The sequence below is a fragment of the Solanum dulcamara genome, chromosome 2, assembly GCF_947179165.1.
Source record: "Solanum dulcamara chromosome 2, daSolDulc1.2, whole genome shotgun sequence".
NCBI classification, from domain to species: domain Eukaryota; kingdom Viridiplantae; phylum Streptophyta; class Magnoliopsida; order Solanales; family Solanaceae; genus Solanum; species Solanum dulcamara.
The window spans coordinates 62368832-62391016 of NC_077238.1; the positions used below are offsets into that span (position 1 = coordinate 62368832).

General features: G+C 34.4%; 1 pseudogene; it reads left to right on the forward strand.

Moving 5' to 3' along the window:
* Positions 1-10507: 10507 nt before the first annotated feature.
* On the forward strand, positions 10508-22163 carry LOC129872143 (uncharacterized; annotated as a pseudogene).
* Positions 22164-22185: the final 22 nt, after the last annotated feature.

A 22185-nucleotide genomic window follows, 5' to 3' on the forward strand; every position in this document is an offset into this window, starting at 1 on the left:
CAAGCCATGGAAAAGGTGAGAGTCGTTCAAGAGAGGCTAAATATGGCCCAAAGCCGCCAAACATCTTACACCGACGTGAGGAGGAGAGATTTGGAGTTTGAGGTGGGTGATTAGGTATACTTGAAGGTGTCACCCATGAAGGGTGTCATGAGGTTCGGAAGGAAGGGGAAACTCAGTCCTCGATACATCGGTCCTTACCAGATTTTGAGGCGGATTGGGAGTGTTGCCTATAAATTGGAGTTACCCTCAGAGCTAGCCTCTATTCATCCGGTGTTCCACATTTCAATGTTGAAAAAGTGCTTGGGCGATCCCTTGTTGGTATTCCCCATTGATAGCATTGGAATTAAGGATAGCTTATCATATGAGGAGGTTCCGATCCAAATCCTTAATCGCCAAATTCGCAAACTGAGAAATAAAGAGATCGCCTCAGTCAAAGTCCTGTGGAGGAACCAAATTGTTGAGGAAGCCACATGGAAAGTGGAGGAAGCCATGAAATCTAAATATCCACATCTATTCGTGCCTACCGAGGAGAATGTTGAAGGTAATGACCATTTCCTTGACTTGAATTCATTTGTGCATTTTGAGTTTTGATTGGTAATTGTTTGAGAATTTGATTGGTTGAATGACTGAAATTTTGACTTTGATTTGTACCCCGAGTCCATTCTTGTTTGCTCGTCATTCGAGGATAAATAATCCCAAGGGGGATATAATGTACCACCCCTCAAACTTTTTCCTTAAGATTCAGACCCTTCTTGTATTCAGGTAGGGTCGAACTCGAGTATTGTGTGACATTTGCATGAGTAAGGTGAGTCTCTGAGAAACTAAGCAGCATTAGAGGTGATATGGGGTCATGAAAGATCCCTAGGACCAAATCAATCCAAAAGATTCGTCGTGGCTAAGTTTGAGAAGGAGTTTGCATGAGGGGTTGACTTCTAATGACCCTATATTTTGATATATGACGATATGGGTGGCCCACGACCTATTAAATTAATGGTCGTCGAGTCTTCTTTCCAACGCCACCAAGAACATACATTTTGGAGTTTAGAGTCAAAAGATATGACAATCCTAAGATGAACTAGCACAGCAGAGATTTTCAGGCTTGGGTTGCAATTGTTGGAAAACTGCGCTTGGCGCCGAAGTGGCACGACGTGCCACTATCACGCCAGAAACAAGCCTCAGTAGTTTTGTCTCTGGCACGGCGCGCCACTAAAAGGTGTGCAGGGTTTTCAAGCCAATTTCCAGAACCCAGAAAATATTGGCCTTGGCGCTATAAGGGCGCGATGCGCCACTATCGCGCCAGAAACATGCCTCAGTAGTTTAGTCCTTGGTGCCGCGCGCCACTACGAGGTGTGCAGGTTTTAGGCGTAATCAGCCTGGTGCTACAATAACGCGACGCGCCACTATCGCGCCAGGAGCATTTTTGCCTATTTTTCAGAACTTTTGAGAAGGGGTAATTTGGGAATTCCCCCAAATTATATATGTATGAACCTTAGCACATTTTGGGATCATTTTCAATCCCTCACTCTCTATCTAAAAAGCCCTAGGAGTTACTCTCTCTCTCTCTTCTTCTTCTTCTCCATTTCCAACAAGGAGAGTTCCAAGAGCTTCAAGATTTGAGTTCCCCATTGAAGACCCAACATCAAGGTTTTCTTGAAGTCTTCACTAAGGTATGTAAGGCTATCCAAAACATGGGTTGAGTCCACCCATATGCCCTACTCTTGCTTTGAGGCTAGATGTCCATGAAAATAGAGTTTCTTGGTAGGGTTTATGTTTGAATGAGTTTTGTCCCCTATTTATTTGATGTTATATGTGTTGATGTTGTTGAGCTAAGAAGTTCCTAAAACCTTCATGTAAGTGTGAGTTGATGGAGATGACTTATTATTATATTTTGTTGGTCTCTTTAGCCATGTGATTATGTTGCTTAAGTCATTTTCCTTGAATGTGTCATTCTACTTGGATTGTTGAGCTAAAGTCATAGAGTTGTGATGATTCTTGAGGAGATGTCATAAATGCTTACCTAAATGAGGCTTAATTGAGTTGATTGGAGGATAGAATTGACGAGTGGACGAGGTCCTAAATAGAACTTGCCATTATGACTTAATTGAGTTAAAATGAGGATAGAGTTGATGAGTTGACAATGTCCCACATGAAACTAGCCGTAAGGTCTTGTTTGAGATGATTATAGGGAGTCTTATGAGCATGGAGTCATGGGAGGAGTATCGAGCACCGAAGAAGGTAAGAGTATAGTCCATACTCGAACCCCAGAAACTACGCCGCCAACGTAGGTAGGGATGGAACCGTTAAAGTCGGATGCTTCCCATGGAATCGAACCGTTAAAGTCGAATATTTCCCATTTTATTGTCCTGAAATGATAGGACTTGACTAATCGATGGTATCCATGATTAGGGAGGCGTTCATGCCCTGGCAAGGTATGGAAGGACGTGGCAACAATGTTTGATTGTTGTACTATCACCGTCTCATAGGTGATGGTCGTCGGATAAGAGAAACTCCCATTTAGGTCTTGATAGTGCTCCTAGTCAGTTGAGTTAAGTGGCTTATGAGTTAGTCCCGTCTAAACTATACTTACTAGACTTAGGACATTTGAGTGAGATGTCATGTATATATGTATGAGTTGAGATCCTGAGTTGATATTGATGTTTTCTTGATGTGGTTTCATCCAGCCATTTTACATACTCGTACATTCCACGTACTGACGCCATTTGGCCTGCATCATTTCATGATGCTGAGACAGGTACTAGAGATCATCAACTAGCTCACCGTTGATTATTTACGCACTTCCAACTACGTGGTGAGTCCTCCCAGCTTCCGGAGGATCTTAAGTTCCCTGTATAGATTCATGTTGTCTCCTTTATTTTGATTGTGGTAGCCATGGGCTTGTCATTGGCACCTTCTAGACTTTTATAGAGGCTTCATAGACTAGAGTGTGGGGAGGTTGGACTGTTATTTTGAGGAGTCCTATTATATTTATTGGGTTGAGTTAAACATAATTGGCCTTCGGCCCCCATATTGTAAATAACATGTTATAATTGAGCCTTCCTTTGAGCGTATATGACTGAATGACAGAATGATTGAGTTAGGTGGTTCGCTTGAAGGTCAGAAATGGCTTTTAAGTGCCGGTCACATCTAGGGTACCCTCCCGGGGCGTGACACAAACACCCTTGCTTGTCGACCTGGCTTGTAGAAGAACACTTCAGCTACTTCCCAAGCATCTATTGATCACGTTGAACGTATTATTATGTTGCTTTGCAACTCACTCCAGACCCGACCGCACCTATCTTCTTCCTATAAAAGCACCTGCTTGATCAGACACCATATTTGCTTAATTGCCATTTTGGAAAATTAAACCCATCACCCTTTGTTAGCTATGACTAGTGGATGAAAACTATAGTTTAGCAAATTAAATAGCCAATTAATAATTTCCTTAAAAACTGCTGCTAATTAATTGTGCCAGTCATAACTACAGGAGTCAAGAAAACCATAACTACGGGAGTTAAGGATGAATTTGGGTCTTTTAATGAGAGGATTTGAGCCTTTTAATGGGGTGGAGTGCTTTTGTGGAGATCCTACATGGCGGAAATTAATTATACAAATGAGATGCCACATTTTATTCCGTCAAACGGAGGGGTAGAAGTGCACCAATAGTATGACGGGAAGGGTATTTTTGGGCCAAAATATAGTTTAAGGGTATATGTGCTCTATTTCGAATAGTTGAAGAATAATTTTGACCTTTTTCATAAAAAAAAAATAGTTCGCATGTTTCATTTTTTGCCCCAGTTGATTCTTCTTTCTCATTTTGTTTGGATGGTACGTTGTTTTCTCATTATTAATTTCTTATAATATGTGTTGAGGATGCTCTAAATTACTTTCATCCACCATTGGTGAACACTTGATATGTCCTTTTGATACACAACACCTAACACATTATCGACTTTAATTTCATCTAACCACAAGCTTAGTTTTAATAACCATCCACCACTAAAACTTAAGGATAAGAAGAAGAATACACTTGCTTAACATTTTGTGCGGTTATAAAAAATATCATATTTTTCATACTCCATGTGATTAACTTCAATGATGCGGTGTTATGCTATTTGATGTTGGATCAAACCATAGAAAAAAGAAATTGTCTTTTTGCATGGTCAACTAGGATACACTAATACTAAAATCTCTTACTACTGTTCATAATAATAAACAATTCCTTCCTAGTTGTCATCCTTTTACCCATAGATAGTGTTAGGGAAAAATCCTTTCTACCACACTAATCTTGTCTACAATGGCCCAAATAAGTGTTGCAGTGTCTATTCACACGACTGATTAGCTTTGATAATTACTTTTCTACCCTTCCCCGCTAAAATTTATCTCAATTCAAAAGTTTAATGAATTCTCTTTCATCAATTTAATTTTCTATTTTTTCAATGCATGAAGAATCCCAAAAAAATGCACACACGCATACTCCTTTCTCATAAACATTCAATGTTGATAGTATTGTGTCCTTTTAATTATTCACAGACTTATGGTTAGGAATTAATATTATACACATAAATACATTTTTTCCCATATTCCATTTAGTTTTCTTAATTTTTCATTGGTCTATTTTTAATCTTATTAATACTCATAATCTTATTTTTAATCTAGGTATACTGATAAGAATCGGGTTACCTAAATAAACATGAAATTAATGCGGAAGACAAAATAAATAGATTAAAGACAAGAATTGAAAGATATGCGAAATAAAAGAAGTAAATCCCCAAATTCAAAAGAAGTGCTAAGAATCTTAATTGATCTTAGTATTCAAAAATTAGCGAAGTAAAGCTAATTTATTATACTAACAGAACCAATTCAAGAACTTATATCAAAAGTTATTTAGACCTCTATTTCGATAATCTGGAGACAATAATTAGTATAAGACTAATTACCTTCTTTAATTCACGAATAAGAACAAAAGATATCAACTTAAAGAATTAATCCTACCTCCTAAGAATTATTCTTATAAGGTTGTAAGATAAATTCCAAGTAGCCAAACACAAAGGTGTAAAGAATGTCACGTGTACAAGCCACTAATACATTACCGAAGTATGAAAGAAAATACAGTAACAATGTTTTTGTTTCTAGAATATGACTAAAACATAATAAAAGAGTAAGAGGTGTCCGCTAGATGGATGTAACAACTACCTCAACACTCGAAATGATAGCCTCAGATATGGTAGGAAACACAAGGAGAACAAGCAGGTCCGGGCTCACAACCTACACAAGTGTAGAAGCAAGGGGTGAGTACCAAACAACACGGTACTCAGCAAGTGTACAACTAAAACTAAGCAAATATCAATAGATACAAGTGCTCTTGTCCTCCCAACCGAACCTCCTCAACTACAACCTGCATAAAAACCAATCCAACTCTACATGTTATATAGTAATAATACATAGCTCACGAATACTCAGTAATAATATCACCAATTGAATCATATCAAGTCAAATTTAGAAAACAAGAAGCAATGAGAGGTAAACACAATTCACAAATATCAGAAAGGTGTGATGCAATGCAATACAATGAAATGATGCATATATCTGTCCTATCGGTACACATTCACTGAATCACAGTCCGGAACCCATGGGAGACAACTCTGTCCATGTAACCTGCCATAGAGTGTGTGGCCCATCCCCTCAATATACATATTTTTCCATGAAGAGTGTGGCCTGACCCCTTTATTTCATAATACCTGCCACGAAGCGTGTTGCTCTAACTTTTATTTTATATCATTTCCAGTCTCAGTACAGTATATCAGAACCAATGCAATTAATTCATATTCATATAATTCATGACAATATCATGATATCAACAATAATTTTCTAATCTCATTTTCATATAAATAATTCACATATCCAAAATAAGTCAATAATCTCATCACATCGATCATACCAATAAACGTCATTAGATTGCCATTTTACACCTCTCATCTACATTTTAAGGTTAAGTACACAATCAATAAACCAATAAAATACCCATTACTCTCTAATGCACATAACAAGGAAATACTAGCATCTACAAGCTTAAACCGAGATTTAGATGTTCAGTTGCCTCAAGTAATCAAGCAATCACTTCGAAACTTGAGCCTTGCCTTTTCGTTGGGCTTCCAATTCAATGTAATCCAATTAAATGAATAACCAAGACAAGATTTTAAAATTAACAACACCCATATTACTATATGTATAGCTTTGAACCAGAAACCCATTCAAATCTATAATCGGGTTCCTAATTTTAATGTCACTTAGCATGTCAACTCCCATATTTTCTGAATTCATGCCTAGGGTTAAGTTCCATTTCTCCAATATCATAAATTTAATGATCTTCATATAATACTATACACCTACTATTTAATTTCCTATCTCAACATATAAAAACTTATTTTATAATATGATAAACCGCAAGAATTTCTCTTAACTGAAACTACGTGACCAATAACTTTAACCGTGAAAATAACTTTCACGTCCTTAACTTCCTACAATTCTTCTCTATATATAATAAATATGTAATTCCTAATGATTCATTTATCAAGTGACATAGTCATCATTACCCATTGATGTCATTACCTATATATTTGTTTTTTATTCCCCCACCAAATTATCAATACACAGAACCGCATACTTCAAATCCAAATAATTCATTTTATTTCCCTTTTTTTATATAAATATTTTTCCCCACAACTCCAATAACTTATTAATGGTATATGAATCCATCCATATTCAAGAAATACAAAGAGTTAAGTTGTAGCCGAAGAAGCTCGTACCTTTTTGTTCAACTTTCGATGCCACACATATAACCTAATTTCCTTCTTTTTAAAAAAAATGTTTTCCTTTCTCAAATTATGTTTTAACAATATTAAACCCCACTAACTTATTTAATATATATATGGGTCAAGTGGTACAAGGTCTTAAATAAATTAACAATTTAGCCCACCAATCAAATTAATTATCTAAAATCGCCCATCAACTAATTAACCATAGTTACCAAATAGTCCAAAATTTCTAATAAAAATTTATGGGAAGGGTCTTTTATGAAAGGAGGAGGAATCACTCTCGAAATGACCTAACAGGTCATTACACATGCATTAGCAAACAACACCCATTAATTGAAAGCAACAATGGTAGGAACCAAACAAGATAGTGATCATGTGTCCACTTAACCCAATTAATCCTAGCATGTACAAATACTTCCGTATAAAGCATGTGGACATTATCATCCCAATAGAAAATTCTCCTACCTAAATAAGCACACCAAATTTCTCGTCTAGATGCCATTACAAATGATACATGCAACTTCAATTTTGTTTGATCAATAAAGTACTCCAATGGGTATGCAAAAGACAATACAAAATATGAATCAAATTTACACTTTTATGATATAGCCAAGCATACTCAATTATACCTCCCATATATTCTTCCACAAAAAAACTATTCACATAGATACAGTAATTTACAAGAAGGTTAGAAGAACCTTTATATTTCAAGTTAGAATCTCCATTAAATTCTAAGTAATTTCTCAAATTCTTAAACAAGAAATTATGAATAGGTTCAACAAAGAGTATTTGATCACTAGTATCATGATAGTCATGCATCTCCTTATCACTAGTAACAAACACATTTTTAAGCTCACAATAATCAAGACTTGAAGAATTATGTCTCATCGTATAGAAAGAATTATATTTTAACAAGTTATCACACAAAAATCGATTCAGCCCTAGAATAAGGAAAGAATCATCTAACTCATTCACAATCCTCCTTGCACAAATATCACGCCTCTTTTCAACAAGTGGGAATCCACAATCAACTATATCATGCTCAATTTTTAAAGAGCTCAACTTTCTCGTACTGAACTTGACAATTACGGTTAATGACTTATTATATAGAAAAGTATCATCATCCTCAAAATTAATATAGTCACTAATATAAGAATTAAGAGTATAGTTCATTATCTCCAAAAATACCTTATCTGTTCTAGGAATACCAAGAATGTGAATAAACAAATTATACATACTGTATTTGGTGTTATGTGATGACAAAGGAACAATATCACCTCATTTTTCCTTTTGCATGAGTGTTAGATTCACATTTGTCTTTTTGGACTTCTTATGCTCTTTATTCTTCTCATCAACATACACTTTCCTAATGCGACATGTAGTATCAACAACCTTAGGATTAAGTTTATCCAATGATTATTTTTCAATACAACTTTTCCATTAATACCAACAAGGGAGTCGAAACAACTACAAGAAGAAGAAGTTGGAATGTTAGAGTTAAAATAAGAAATAACCTCACTTAAACTCTTTTGTTTTTCTCTCTCTACTTCACGATCATACCCCTCCTTTATGATCTCACGATCATCTCTCTTTTATTTTCTCTCGATCTCACCTTTTACCTCACTTGACATCCCATTCTCTTCCCATAATACAACCTCTCCTTTTTCCTCTCTTGTTATGTCAACATGCACTCCCTTACTCATCTTATTCTTTTCTCTCTCAAAATTTTTCATTGCTTCTATCAAACGTTTCTGATCTTCATAAACTTGGGATGGAGTTAAAGCTAAAAGTATATATTTTCTACTGTTTAGATCAAAAGAAACTTTATTCTTTCTCCTATCATGAATTTTGTTCCTACTAAACTGCTAGGGACGTCCAAGCATGATATGCCAATCTTGCATTGGAATTACATAAAAAAGAACATCATCGGAATACCTCCCAATGGAGAAAGAAATCATGCATTTCTTAGTCACCTTAAACCCACCAAAATTATTCAACCATTGTAGTTTATAAGGCATAGTGTGTTTGATACATGTAAGTTCTAACTTCTCCACCACGTATGAACATACTACATTAACACCACTTCCACAACCAATAATCATAGAGCAAATATTACCCTTTATCCCACATATTGTCTGAAAAAGATTTTTTCTTCTCAATCATCAAAGGTGACATTCATATTCTCCAATCATGTGATCAACACTTCAGCATAGTTGATGTCGTTTTGAGTTCCAACTTTAGTTTCCTTACCTGTTTCAAACATCTCAAACAATATCAACGAAACAAGTCTCTCAACTTGGTTTTTTCTCTCTCTGTTGGTCTCACTATCTCTTGCCTTTTGGCACTCAAATTACAATCTTTGAATGGATCCTTCAGGATTATATATAAACCCTATTAGTAACAACCTTAAGATGTAGAAAGAAAGAATATATCAATACCAAGACAAGTTGGGGTTGATGAGACAAAAAAAAAGACCAACTTGTGTAACAAGAAAAGAAACTTCAAATTTCCTTTCTTTTTTGCTCTTTTTTCTTGCTTTTTTGAGATGTAACTTAACTTTTAAGCTACTCCAAAAAGGACAATTTTTTCCTTTTTTTGTTTTAAAACTCCCAAGATTATCAAGAACGGAACCTTGATAGAACGGCTCTGATACCACTTGATAAGAATCGGGTTACCTGAATAAACATGAAACTAATGCGGAAGTGAAAATAAATAGATTAAAGACATGCGAAATTGGAGAAGAAAATCCTCAAATTCAAAAGAAGTGCTAAGAATCTTAATTGATCTTAGTATTCAAAAATTAGCGAAGTAAAGCTAATTTATGATACTAACAGAACCAATTCAATAACTTAGATCAAAAGTTATTTAGACCTCTATTTCGATGAATCTCGAGACGATAATTAGTATAAGACTAATTGTCTTCTTTAATTCACGAATAAGAACCAAAGATATCAAGTTAAAGAATTAATCCTACCTCCTACGAATTGTTCTTATAAGGTTGTAAGATAAATTCCAAGTAGCCAAACAAAAAGGTGTAAAAAAAGAGAAACTCTCAATTAATAATAATAATGTCTTTTTAAAATAATAAAACCTACCCCTATATATAGGAAAAATAAATCCCAAATAGAATGGGATTCAATTCCTATTTTTTGCAAATAATAACTAGAAAACTTTAAACTAGGGAACTTTTAAACTAGGAAAGTTTAAACTAGGAAACTTTTAAACTAGGAAACTTTAAACTAGAAAACTTTTAAAGTAGAAAACTTTCTAATAAGGAACTTTTAAACTAGAAAACTTTGACTTTGAATGTTCATCTTTTTGGGCTCTGTTTTGGGGCTTCATGTGGCCCCGTCATCTTCTTTTTGGGGCTTGAATTTGGATACTTCTTTTGTGATAAACATATTATTGATTGGGAAAATTATTTTAGTGAATGTGTTTTAAAAAATATTTACCATTTTTAAATATACTTTTATTTTATTACCATTTTTAACAATCAATAGCAATATTTTAATTAAAAAAACATTATATACCCTTTTTATTTGAGGAAGAGGAAAGGGTTTTCTCTCTCTAAGGTTTTTCTTCATTTTCTGCGTCTCTCTCTTATTCCTTCATCTCTTATTCATTCTTTCCTTATTCCTTCATCTTCTTATTTATTTCAGACGGAACTTATAGGTTTTAGGTGCACAATTGTAATGGAAGGTCAGAAATCTCCTAGAAGAAGCCCACGAATTCGAATTGTTGATTCAACCGGCAGTGGTGAAGTGAATGTCGGTCCAACTTTTAGTTTGAGAATTTTTGCAAATCAATCTCCAGAAGAAGCTGGTAGTGAGGTTAATCAAAATTTTCAAGCATTGCATGTGAAGAAAAAGGGCGGTAGAAGTAAGAAAAAAACCAATGAATTGAGTTCTAAATCTAAATAGAAAAGAAAATGAGTTGATGTTGCATCGGCATCTAAGAAAATTGTTGACAGTAATGATGATTTTGAGGATTTACCTCCTCAATTTCAGTCAAAGAAAGTGAAACCTACAGTTGCTCAGGAGAAGAATCCAAAAATTCGAAATCGATTGTGCAAAAATACGGTTCTACCGGAGAGTTTATATTCGGTATGTCATTCTACCAACACATTATTTAACTGATAGTATTTTTAATCTGTTTATGTATATTTTCTTAGTTTGTTGTTGTTTTGAACTTGTGTGCTAGATGTTGTAGAAAAATTTGTGTATTTGATACTTTTATTATAGTTTAAATTTATTTGCTCAAGTTTATTATATCAGTGATTGTTGGGAGTTTTGCCATGAATTGTTAGATCTTTTATATTGCAATTTGTTTAGTTTTTAAATAAATAAATATAAATAAATTAAACTTTGAACTAAAATGTATTACACATACATTAAATTTGAATTAGAAGAGAATAAGAGATGAATGAAATCTGTAGTTAATTGAAAAAAATTTCAGTTATCTGTACACCACAAAAATGAATTAAACTTGAATGAAATTATGTATTACACACATTAAAGTTGAATTAGAAGGGAATTAGAGACGAATAAAACCTATAGCTAATGAAAAAAAGTTTTCAGTGATTTGTACACCACAAAAATGAATTAAACTTTGAACTAATATGCAACCTATGTTAGCATCTTCCTACTTATTGGAACAATCAATAATCTCATTCATCATCGTCCCATAAATCTAATATTTTTAGAACTAGCCACATGTAGACCAGCAAAAACTGCAGGCAAAAATAAATCCAAAGCAGATTTCTTTACCATATGATTCTTCACGCTTATTCTCCCTCACAACTATTAGTTTTTCAATGAGAATAGTTTAATCTAAGCTAAGACTGCTTTCAAGAGTCTTCCATTATTAAAAGAGGAGTAAAAATGAAACAGTAATATCCCTTTTTTTGCGAAAAGCAAAGCAATCATTAAAGTTTAGTATGTTTGTGGTGATGTGTTTTCCTTGAAACGTGAGGAGTACACATTGGCAGTAGTTGATTTTTAAATAAAATATTTAATTTGCGTTTATTTTATATCGGAGCCATGTCTGTTTCTTTTCCTTTCTCTTTGATTGCTGAAGAAATGTCACGACCGAAATCTGGGTGTGATGGCACTCATCTTAACCCACCGAGATAAGTCAGCCTAAAACTCAATGGAAAGTGAATGCGAAAGTAATTGAGATAAAGTGAGGCTGAACTTATTCAAAGATAAATAAATAATCTCAAATTCCTCCAAGACTAGTTGTCACGTATACAAGCCATTAATATATTGAAGAAGTCCGAAAGGAAAATACAGTCACAATGTCTTTGTCTGTAGAATAGGACTAAAAACATATTAACAAGTAAGAGGTGTCCGCTAGAGAGATGTAACAGCTATCTCAACACTCAGAATGATAGCCGTGGATGTAGTAGAAAACAATAGGAGATCAGGCAGGTCCAGGCTCACAACCTACACAAGTGTAGAAGCAAGGAGTGAGTACCAAACAACACGGTACTCAGCAAGTAGACCACTAAAACTAAGAAAAGCTCAATAGATACAAGTACTTCTGTCCTCCCAACCGAACTTCTTTAACTACAACCTGTATGAAACCAGCCCAACTCTACACTTGTACAATAATAACAATAATACAGTCCACGAATACTCATAAATAGTCTCATCAATGAATCATATCAAGTCAAGTTCAGCATATACAGAGCAATAAAGGGGTAAACACGAATTCATACATATCAACAAAATGCGATGAAATGCAATGAGATGATGCATGTCTGTCCTATCGGCACACATCCACTGAATTATAGTTCGAAACCCATGGGGGACATTTCTATCCATGTAACCTGCCACGGAGCGTGTGGCCCATCCCGTCAATATATATATCCTGCCACGGAGCATGTGGCCTGACCCCTTTATTTCATAATACCTTCCACGGAGCGTGTGACCCGACCCTTTTGTTTCATAATACCGGCCACATAGCGTGTGACCCGACCTCTTTTGTTTCATATCATTTTCAATCTCAACACAATATGTCAGAACCAATGCAATCAATTCATGTTCATATAATTCACGATAATAATATGACAACAACCATAATTTTCCTATCTCACATCAACAAAGTCATTTCACATGTCCAAAATAAATCCACAATCACAACTTATCAATTCCACCAATACATGTCATTATATCACAATTTTATACCCCTCATCTCTATCTTTAAGGCCAATCATACAGTCAATAACCCAATCCAATTCTCATTACTTTCCAGTACACATAACACGAAAATACAAGCATCTACAAGCTTAAACTGAGGTTTAGAAATTCACCTACCTTAATTAATCAAGTAATTAATCCGGTACTTGAGCCTTCCCTTTTCATTGGGCCTCTAAATAAGTATAATCTAATCAAATAAATAACCACAATAAGATTTCGAAACTAACAATACCCATATTATTATATGTCTAGCCTAGACCCAAAACCTACCGAAATCTATAATCAAGTTTCTAATATTGATGTCAAATAACATGTCAACTCTCATATTTCCAAATTTTTAAGCCTAGGGTTAGATTCTAATTTCCTCAATACCATAAATTTAATGGAATTCATAAAATATAATATACCTAATATTTAATTGTCTATCTCAATATATCAAAATTCGGGAACTAACTCATTATATGCCATTGAAGTCAAATCTGAAATTTTCTTTCCGATTATGTTCACTCATGATAAAATAAGCTGACATGTCAAATTTCAGCTAAAACAGATCGTTATTCGACCCCTAAATCAATATTTTATGTGAAGAACCCTAGGGTCATATTTTCTTATTTTAGCATTATTCCTCCACCAATATACCCTAAAAATATGTTCATAATAACATAAAAATTTAATGGAAAGGATGAGAATAATTACCTTGATGCTTTGGAATGAAAATCCCTATTTTTCTCTTCTCCTTTATTTTTCTTTTCCCCTTTCTTTTCTTTCTTCCTCCGTATTTTTTTCTTCCCATTTCTATTTCTCATTTTCTCGCATCGCGTACATCTGATGGCATTAATTAAGCCACCAGATTATGTATCTATATATAATTATTTTTGTTCTTTTCTTTTATTATATGTTTTTTCCTTTTCCAAACTGATTATATATTAAAATTTACAAACCCTACTAACCTATTGTATTAAATATAAGAAAAGTGGTATAAGTATTAAATAAATTAACACTTTAGCCTATCAATTAAATTAATTCTCTAAAATTATCCCTCAACTAATTAACCAAAGTTACCGAATAGTCCAAATAACCCATGAAAATTTTATGGGAAAGGTCTCGTATGAAAGGAGGAGGATTCGTTCTAAAAATGACCTAACGGGTCATTACATTATCCACCACTAAAAATCATGTTCGTCCTCGAACATAAAGAAGGAAAAGGAATAATAGCCGACGTTACCTAAAGCTTGAGTTATTATATTCTAGAGTCGGTGTTCATCCCTCCAAGTGAGTTCCTCCTTAAGACCATTCCATCAAGATCAACTACTAAGAACTGAATTTTTGAATCAAACCTTGGTAGATTTACAAATCAGGAGTGATTACCAAGCCACAAACTAACCCATGAATTCAATCTGAATCGAAACCTATTGAATCATAGCAGAACCACCAAGGCGAGTCTTTTCTCACATACCTACGATGAAGTTCTAAATTAATACCGGCTACAACCAAAAGTGAACTTGAACAACCACCATATACTCATAATGTGCAAACCATCACAGGTTTTGTCAAGATTTAATTATCACAATCTCCCTTAAGTTATAAAATTTTGATCTTTAGACATCGGGTATTCATCACGAGAAAATCAAACTTATCTAATCCAAAGAAGGAAATGATCGAGTAACTTCCTAGAGAGCAACACCCCCAAGCATACAAAACCTTTAACGACACTATTAAAGATGGTAGATTAGTAGTTGTGATTGTAAACAACCCTTAAGAGCGGTAACACTAGACCCAATGGCCCCCACTTTCAATTATACATAGCCGAAGCGTGACCTTGATGAAGAGATGAATCTTAAGACTCTCGGACAACTGTAAGTATTCGTGGTGGCTCATCTATAAATTCTCATAAGCAAAGTTGTGCATGTAGAACTACTGACATACTTCAACTATCCCAAACAACACCAAATCTGCCACAACTAAAATAACCAAGTTTGCAAAAACATCCTACCATACCAAAAGGACATCATAGAATCGGTACACTCGATCCACCACTAGGGATCCGTCCACCGATGTAGAAATATATGTGGGCATAGGCAGGGAATCATACTCTAAATCATGCACAAAATGAAGAAGAAACACATGTGGTCACATAAGAATGCACGAAACCAAGGTCGAATAACATAAGATACTCCTTTCATTGTACCCATATCAAACACTTCCATTCATTTGACCCCATCTTTTTGATTTGTAGCTACCCATAATCAACCAATCTGGTCCTCATTACAATCATATGCATACTTGATTTATCAAACCCTACATGTTTCTCACAGTACTCCACTGAAGCCAGCACTCTCAATACTAACAAAACATCATAGCCACGCCAGCCATTTACTTTACTCCCAAACTGTCACTAGTATTCAAGTCTTCTTAGCAACACATTGTCGCCACCAAATAATTTGAATTATGGCTCCTTCTCTTTCCACTTAAGTATTCCATGATAGATACGGGTCATACCCAAGGTTGATAGCACTAATTTCAAATCTGATAGTACTTTCCCATCTAGGTTGGATATTGAATCGCACCCAATGCCAACTTCACACAATCTTTTATATATCAAGTTTCAACTACCATTCAAACCATCATATACCCCATACCAAAACTTAGAGAAATTCTTGGTCACCTGAATAATTTTATATACTATGAGTACATAACCTCTATTTACCCTCTAGTGCCTATGTAATGCATCACAATAGTTCGTATAACCCATCAACATAGTAGTATCAATCCAATTCGAAATTCTTAATAACCATGAAGAACTATAACCCATCTTGTAGTGCATCCATAAGTCACCTACCATAATTTGAGAGTCTAACCCTACATAAAACATATAATCTTCAACACCTCACCATTTGTCATTCAAACCAAAATCAAACCTTCAGAAAAGTTGTTGTTACATCCCTCATAAGTCTATGTCGAACCAATCTACATTGTATAGTCATATCTGAACACAAGGACAAAAATTCATACAATCTTTGACTTTGAACTAAGGATCTACACATGGTGTCTTATTTCTTATCATTTCTTAGATGCTTCCCATGATGCAAATTCCAAATACCTTGAACTATTCAATATACCAGACTCTTGTTCCTTTTGCTAACTTGTTTACCAACCTTATTCTTTGACCAATAAATCATGACATTTTACTTCATCTTTTGAATCAAAACTTTAAGTGAAGCCCCTTTCTTAGGCCTTTTAATGATCAAAAGCAATAAACTCTGCAATCCAAACCCTGCACAAGTTCTTTCAACTGCTCAATACCCTATGTGATCGATCAATTTTCATCTTGCCGATCTATACTTTGACGAAACCTACCACCATAATGTAGACTTAAAATGAACCACTTGAATTTCGAATTGCATCCATGTAACCCAATCCCATTATCTATCAATATTAGCTCATATATTGAAGACCTTTATGAATTCACATATCTTAGCTATCATTGATCACCTCTTCATTGATCTTATTGTATCCTTCGTTAAAATTTAATTATATTAGTTACCAAATTTGAAACCACAAAAGAACTTATTACCACACTCGAGTCAAACGCCTATAGAGTTATTTCTCAAATCTTATCCAATAATCGTTAACCCATATGAATAACATATAACACTGCCACCATAAATAGAGCAAAATAAACAGAACCACGTGTTACTAAATTTAATTCTCCACTCTCTTTGAAGATACATTCGGCCCTTACAAATAGAGTAAATATAATTGTTCTCGCCTTGTTTTGATGGCTAAACTACATTTCACTAATTATTTTCATTTATGAATCTAGATTCTTTCAATTCTATCCGAGCGGTGTCTTAACACATTCTATGACTTTTCATACCACCACGCCACTCACCAAATAGTAGGAAACCGTAATTTAGATACTTGCAAGTCATTATTATCATATCGAATCTATTTAACCAAAAATCCTTAAAGTATGGTTGTGTCCGGATCATAATCCATCACAAATTCTTATTACCATTATGCTCAATAACCATTGCCATCATCTCGAAGTCAACCTTCTTAATCGACAAGACACCTTAAACCCAGTTATACCAACCAAATCTAATGGAATAACTCAATTTTATGCACACTCTCACTAAACTTCTTAATTGCATTCACACAAGTATACTCATTGCTACTTTTTTTATCCATAAGCTTATCATTCTGCTATCGATCCACTCCCTTGGAGTTTACGGTTAAATTACAAGTCCTTAGTTAGAATTCTAGGGATACACTTCACAACGTAAATGTATTAATCATACCAAAATCCACCACTAAGATCTTTTTTATAAACAATGCCTACCCCAAGCATCCCTAGTGACAAACTAGTTGGGTTGTTTTTCAAATGTGAATGCAACATCAAATCTCATCATATGAGAAGATGATACAACTGATAACTCCTTCAGTAGTTAGTAATCACACTTTATAATCGATGTATTTGTTTTTATATACCAATAGTACCACGCCGTAAAAGTTTGATAGATCCACCACTAGAATACATCATACCCACTATAAAGATCATACCTAGATAGTCTACACCTTCCTATCCATTGCGTAACTGTCATGCATTACCAATGCATTTTAGTCTCCACTCAAAATCGATATCACCCTTCAGTAGGAAAGGTCAATAGCAGAAGCAACACAACCCATAACCCTAACCAAATAATCACAAGTACCACGGTAGTAGACTTATAATAACCCTTCCTAATATACATCCACCTTATCAAACTGCTGTAGATATTCTGATCTCGATTAGCGCAAAATCATCCTCATCACACACTATGTAACTCATTCTTTCACGACGAACTTCACAGTCTATAGTCTTCGAGGGCACATTGCTCACAAAATAGTCATTCCCTTAATTATACCATTCTCAATTGTAGAACCATTTCAACATCGGGTAGGCCAAACAACCACTATCCAAAAATATAAGACGTTGATATAATCCTCCACACCATTATTCCTCTTCCTATACCATATCCTCAATTAACATTATTGAACCATAACCTTACTTACTCTTTTAAAATCGTTGTGCATTACAAGTCTCACCATACACCCTTTCCATAAGTTTATTACTTTCACCTCCAAATTAGATCTAGACCATGTGATGACCTTTCAACTATACGCATATAAAATCAGGCAAGAGTCACTACTATATATGAGAGAACAGAGTGAGGCAATAGAAAATAGATTGCATCAAGGACGCACGATAGAGAATCAAAAGGTGAAGATATTTACTAAAAGTCTTCATAGCCTCTTAAAGATAAGTACAGATATCTCCGTACCGATCTTTAAGATTCTACTTAGACTCGGCTTATATATACGTGAGACCTATGAACCTGGAGCTCTGATACCATTTTTGTCATGACCCAAATTTGGGTGTGATGGCACTCATCTTAACCCACCGAGATAAGTCAGCCTAAAAATCAATGGAGAGTGAATGCGGAAGTAATTGAGATAAAGTGAGGCTGAATTTATTCAAAGATAAATAAATAATCTCAAATTCCTCCAAGACTAGTTGTCACGTATACAAGCCACTAATATATTGAAGAAGTACGAAAGGAAAATACAATCACAATGTCTTTGTCTGTAGAATAGGACTTAAAACATATTAACAAATAAGAGGTGTCCGCTAGAGAGATGTAACAGCTACCTCAATACTCAGAATGATAGCCGTGGATGTAGTAGAAAACAGTAGGAGATCAAGCAAGTCCGGGCTCACAACCTACACAAGTGTAGAAGCAAGGGGTGAGTACCAAACAACATGGTACTCAGCAAGTAGACCACTAAAACTAAGCAAAGCTCAATAGATACAAGTACTCCTGTCCTCCCAACTGAACCTCCTTAACAACAACCTGTATGAAACCAGCCCAACTCTACACTTGTACAATAATAACGGTAATACAGTCTATGAATACTCATCAATAGTCTCATCAATGAATCATATTATGTTAAGTTCAACATATACAGATCAATAAAGGGGTAAACACGAATTCACACATATCAACAAAATACGATGAAATGCAATGAGATGATGCATGTCTGTCCTATCGGTACACATCCACTGAATTACAGTCCAGAATCCATGGGGGACATTTTTATCCATGTAACCTGCCATAGAGCGTGTGGCCCATCCCCCCAATATACATATCCTACCACAGAGTGTGTGGCCCGACCTCTTTATTTCATAATACCTTCCACGGAGCGTGTGGCCTGACCTCTTTGTTTCATAATACCTGCCATAGAGCATGTGATCCGACCCCTTTTGTTTCATATCATTTTCAATCTCAACACAATATGTCAGAACCAATACAATCAATTCATATTCATATAATTCACGATAATAATATGACAACAACCATAATTTTTCCTATCTCACATCAACATAGCCATTTCATATGTCCAAAATAAATCCACAATCACAACTTATCAATTCCACCAATACATGTCATTATATCACCATTTTATACCCCTTATCTCCATCTTTAAGGCTAATCATACAGTCAATAACCCAATCCAATTCTCATTACTTTCCAGTACACATAACACAGAAATACAAGCATCTACAAGCTTAAACTGAGGTTTAGAAATTCACTTGCCTTAATTAATCAAGTAATTACTCCGGTACTTGAGCCTTTCCTTTTCGTTGGGCCTCCAAATAAGTATAATCTAATCAAATAAATAACCACAATAATATTTCGAAACTAACAACACCCATATTATTATATGTCTAGCCTAGACCCAAAACGTACCCAAATCTATAATCAAGTTCCTAATATTGATGTCAAATAATATGTCAACTCTCATATTTCCAAATTTTTAAGCCTAGGGTTAGGTTCTAATTTCCTCAATACCATAAATTTAATAGAATTCATAAAATATAATATACCTAATATTTAATTGTCTATCTCAATATATCAAAATTTGGGAACTAACTCATTATATGTCATTGAAGTCAAATCTAAAAATTTCTTTCTGATTATGTTCACTCATGATAAAATAAGCTCACATATCAAATTTCAGCTAAAATGGATCGTTATTCGACCCCCAAATCAAGATTTTATGTGAAGAACCCTAGGGTCATATTTTCTTATTTTAGCATTATTCCTCCACCAATATACCCTAAAAATATGTTCATAATCGCATACAAATTTAATGGAAAGGATGAGAATAATTACCTTGATGCTTTGGAATGAAAATCCTTATTTTTTCTCTTCTCCTTTATTTTTCTTTTCCCCTTTCTTTTCTTTCTTCCTCCGTATTTTTTTCTTCCCGTTTCTATTTCTTGTTTTCTCGCATCGCGTACATCTTATGGAATTAATTAAGCCATCAGATTAAGTATCTATATATAAATTAACACTTTAGCCTATCAATTAAATTAATTCTCTAAAATTATCCCTCAACTAATTAACCAAAGTTACCGAATAGTCCAAATAACCCATGAAAATTTTACGGGAAGGGTCTCGTATGAAAGGAGGAGGATTCGTTCTCAAAATGACCTAACGGTTCATTACAAGAAATCTTTAGATGTATAACTATTGCATGACTAACTCCTTTTTATATATCTACACTCTACAGTATCTCTGTATGTTCACTTTAAATCAAGTGTAGTTTGATAAAATTCTGATTTATTGTCGAGTGCAGTTTCTCTATTTTGAAATCACTTCTTACGTTAGATTCATAATCCCTTAATCTTTTATATTTATCTTATCTTATTATTGAGCTTAAGACCAAAGGAAGATTTGATATCAATAAATAGATCTTCTAAGATCATTGCTTTGTATTATCAATTATTGTCATATAAAAGACATTCCAATATAAAAACAGTCATGGGTAGAATTTGCAATCTTCTATTTTCTCTTGCAGTTTTCATTATGCTTCATTACCATTCTTCTTTACTAGCTAATATTAGCACTGATAAAGCTACTCTTCTTTCCTTGAAATCTCACATATCTTTTAAGTCCTATTTGAGGGTTATGTTAGATATAATTATCTATAGTGATAGATTGATATTATTTATATGCAGGATCGTAAATTCTGGAGATATCCAGATGTTTTGTATTCTTCAAGTAGGTGGTCGTCATATACTAATCATGATGTGATTGATAAGATAAAACTTTCTTTATCTGAAAAACAACTCGAGTTGTTTAGGAATACTTATTTTGGTTACTTTCTTGACCTTTCGAAAGTGACCACACAACTCCAACTTATTCATTGCCTTATGAACAGGGAGTTAAAACACACACCAGATGATGTGTTTGCTATTGAATTAAATGAGAAGATGTTGTTTTTTGAGTTTAGGGAATTTGGGTTAATTACAGGCTTAAATTGTGTTAGTGATGGTTGCTCTGTTAATGTTCTAGATTCTCCTTGTTAGTTGTTGAGCAATTATTTCCCTGAACAAATTACTGTTCAAAAGAATCATCTACGCGAGTTGTTTTTATCAAAAAAATTCATAGCTAATGATTCTGCCGTTTCACTAGCTGTTTTGTTCTTTATTAATGATTTTTTGTTCTCATATGAGAACAATGAATACCAAATTAGTAATAGAGATTTCTACCTTGTGAAAAGTGGACAATTTAATTCTTACCTATGGGGTTTAGATGTCTACAAGAAGTTGCTTGATAATGTGAGGAACAAGCTTTATTCAACCAATCAGTACTATAGATTAGGTGGATTGCCTCTTGCCCTTCAAATTTGGATATTTGAGTGTTGTTATAGAGTCGATGAAGATTTAGCTCTTCAAATTTCTGATTCTATTCCAAGAATTTTGAGGTGGAAAACAGTTGTTGAAAGTCCTTGGCAAAAGCATATTGAAAATGGCATCTTCATGCCTACGAAATGCAAGGTATCTATACAAAGTTAATACAATTTATGATACATATATATATTATTTCAACTCAAGTTAATATATCTATTTGTTTCTGTATTTTAATTTCAGTTTGAGAATATAGTGACGAGTGAAGATGAGGTATCTAAATTGAGGCTTCCTGAACCTCGTGATTACCATTCTAAAATCTTGAAATTGGAGCCGAAATGATCAAATCATAGTCTAGATATGTTGATCAGAGAGGTTATAGAGTTGAGAAAAGAACTTGCAAAGGTATAAGCTAACATGCCTTTAGGCTTTA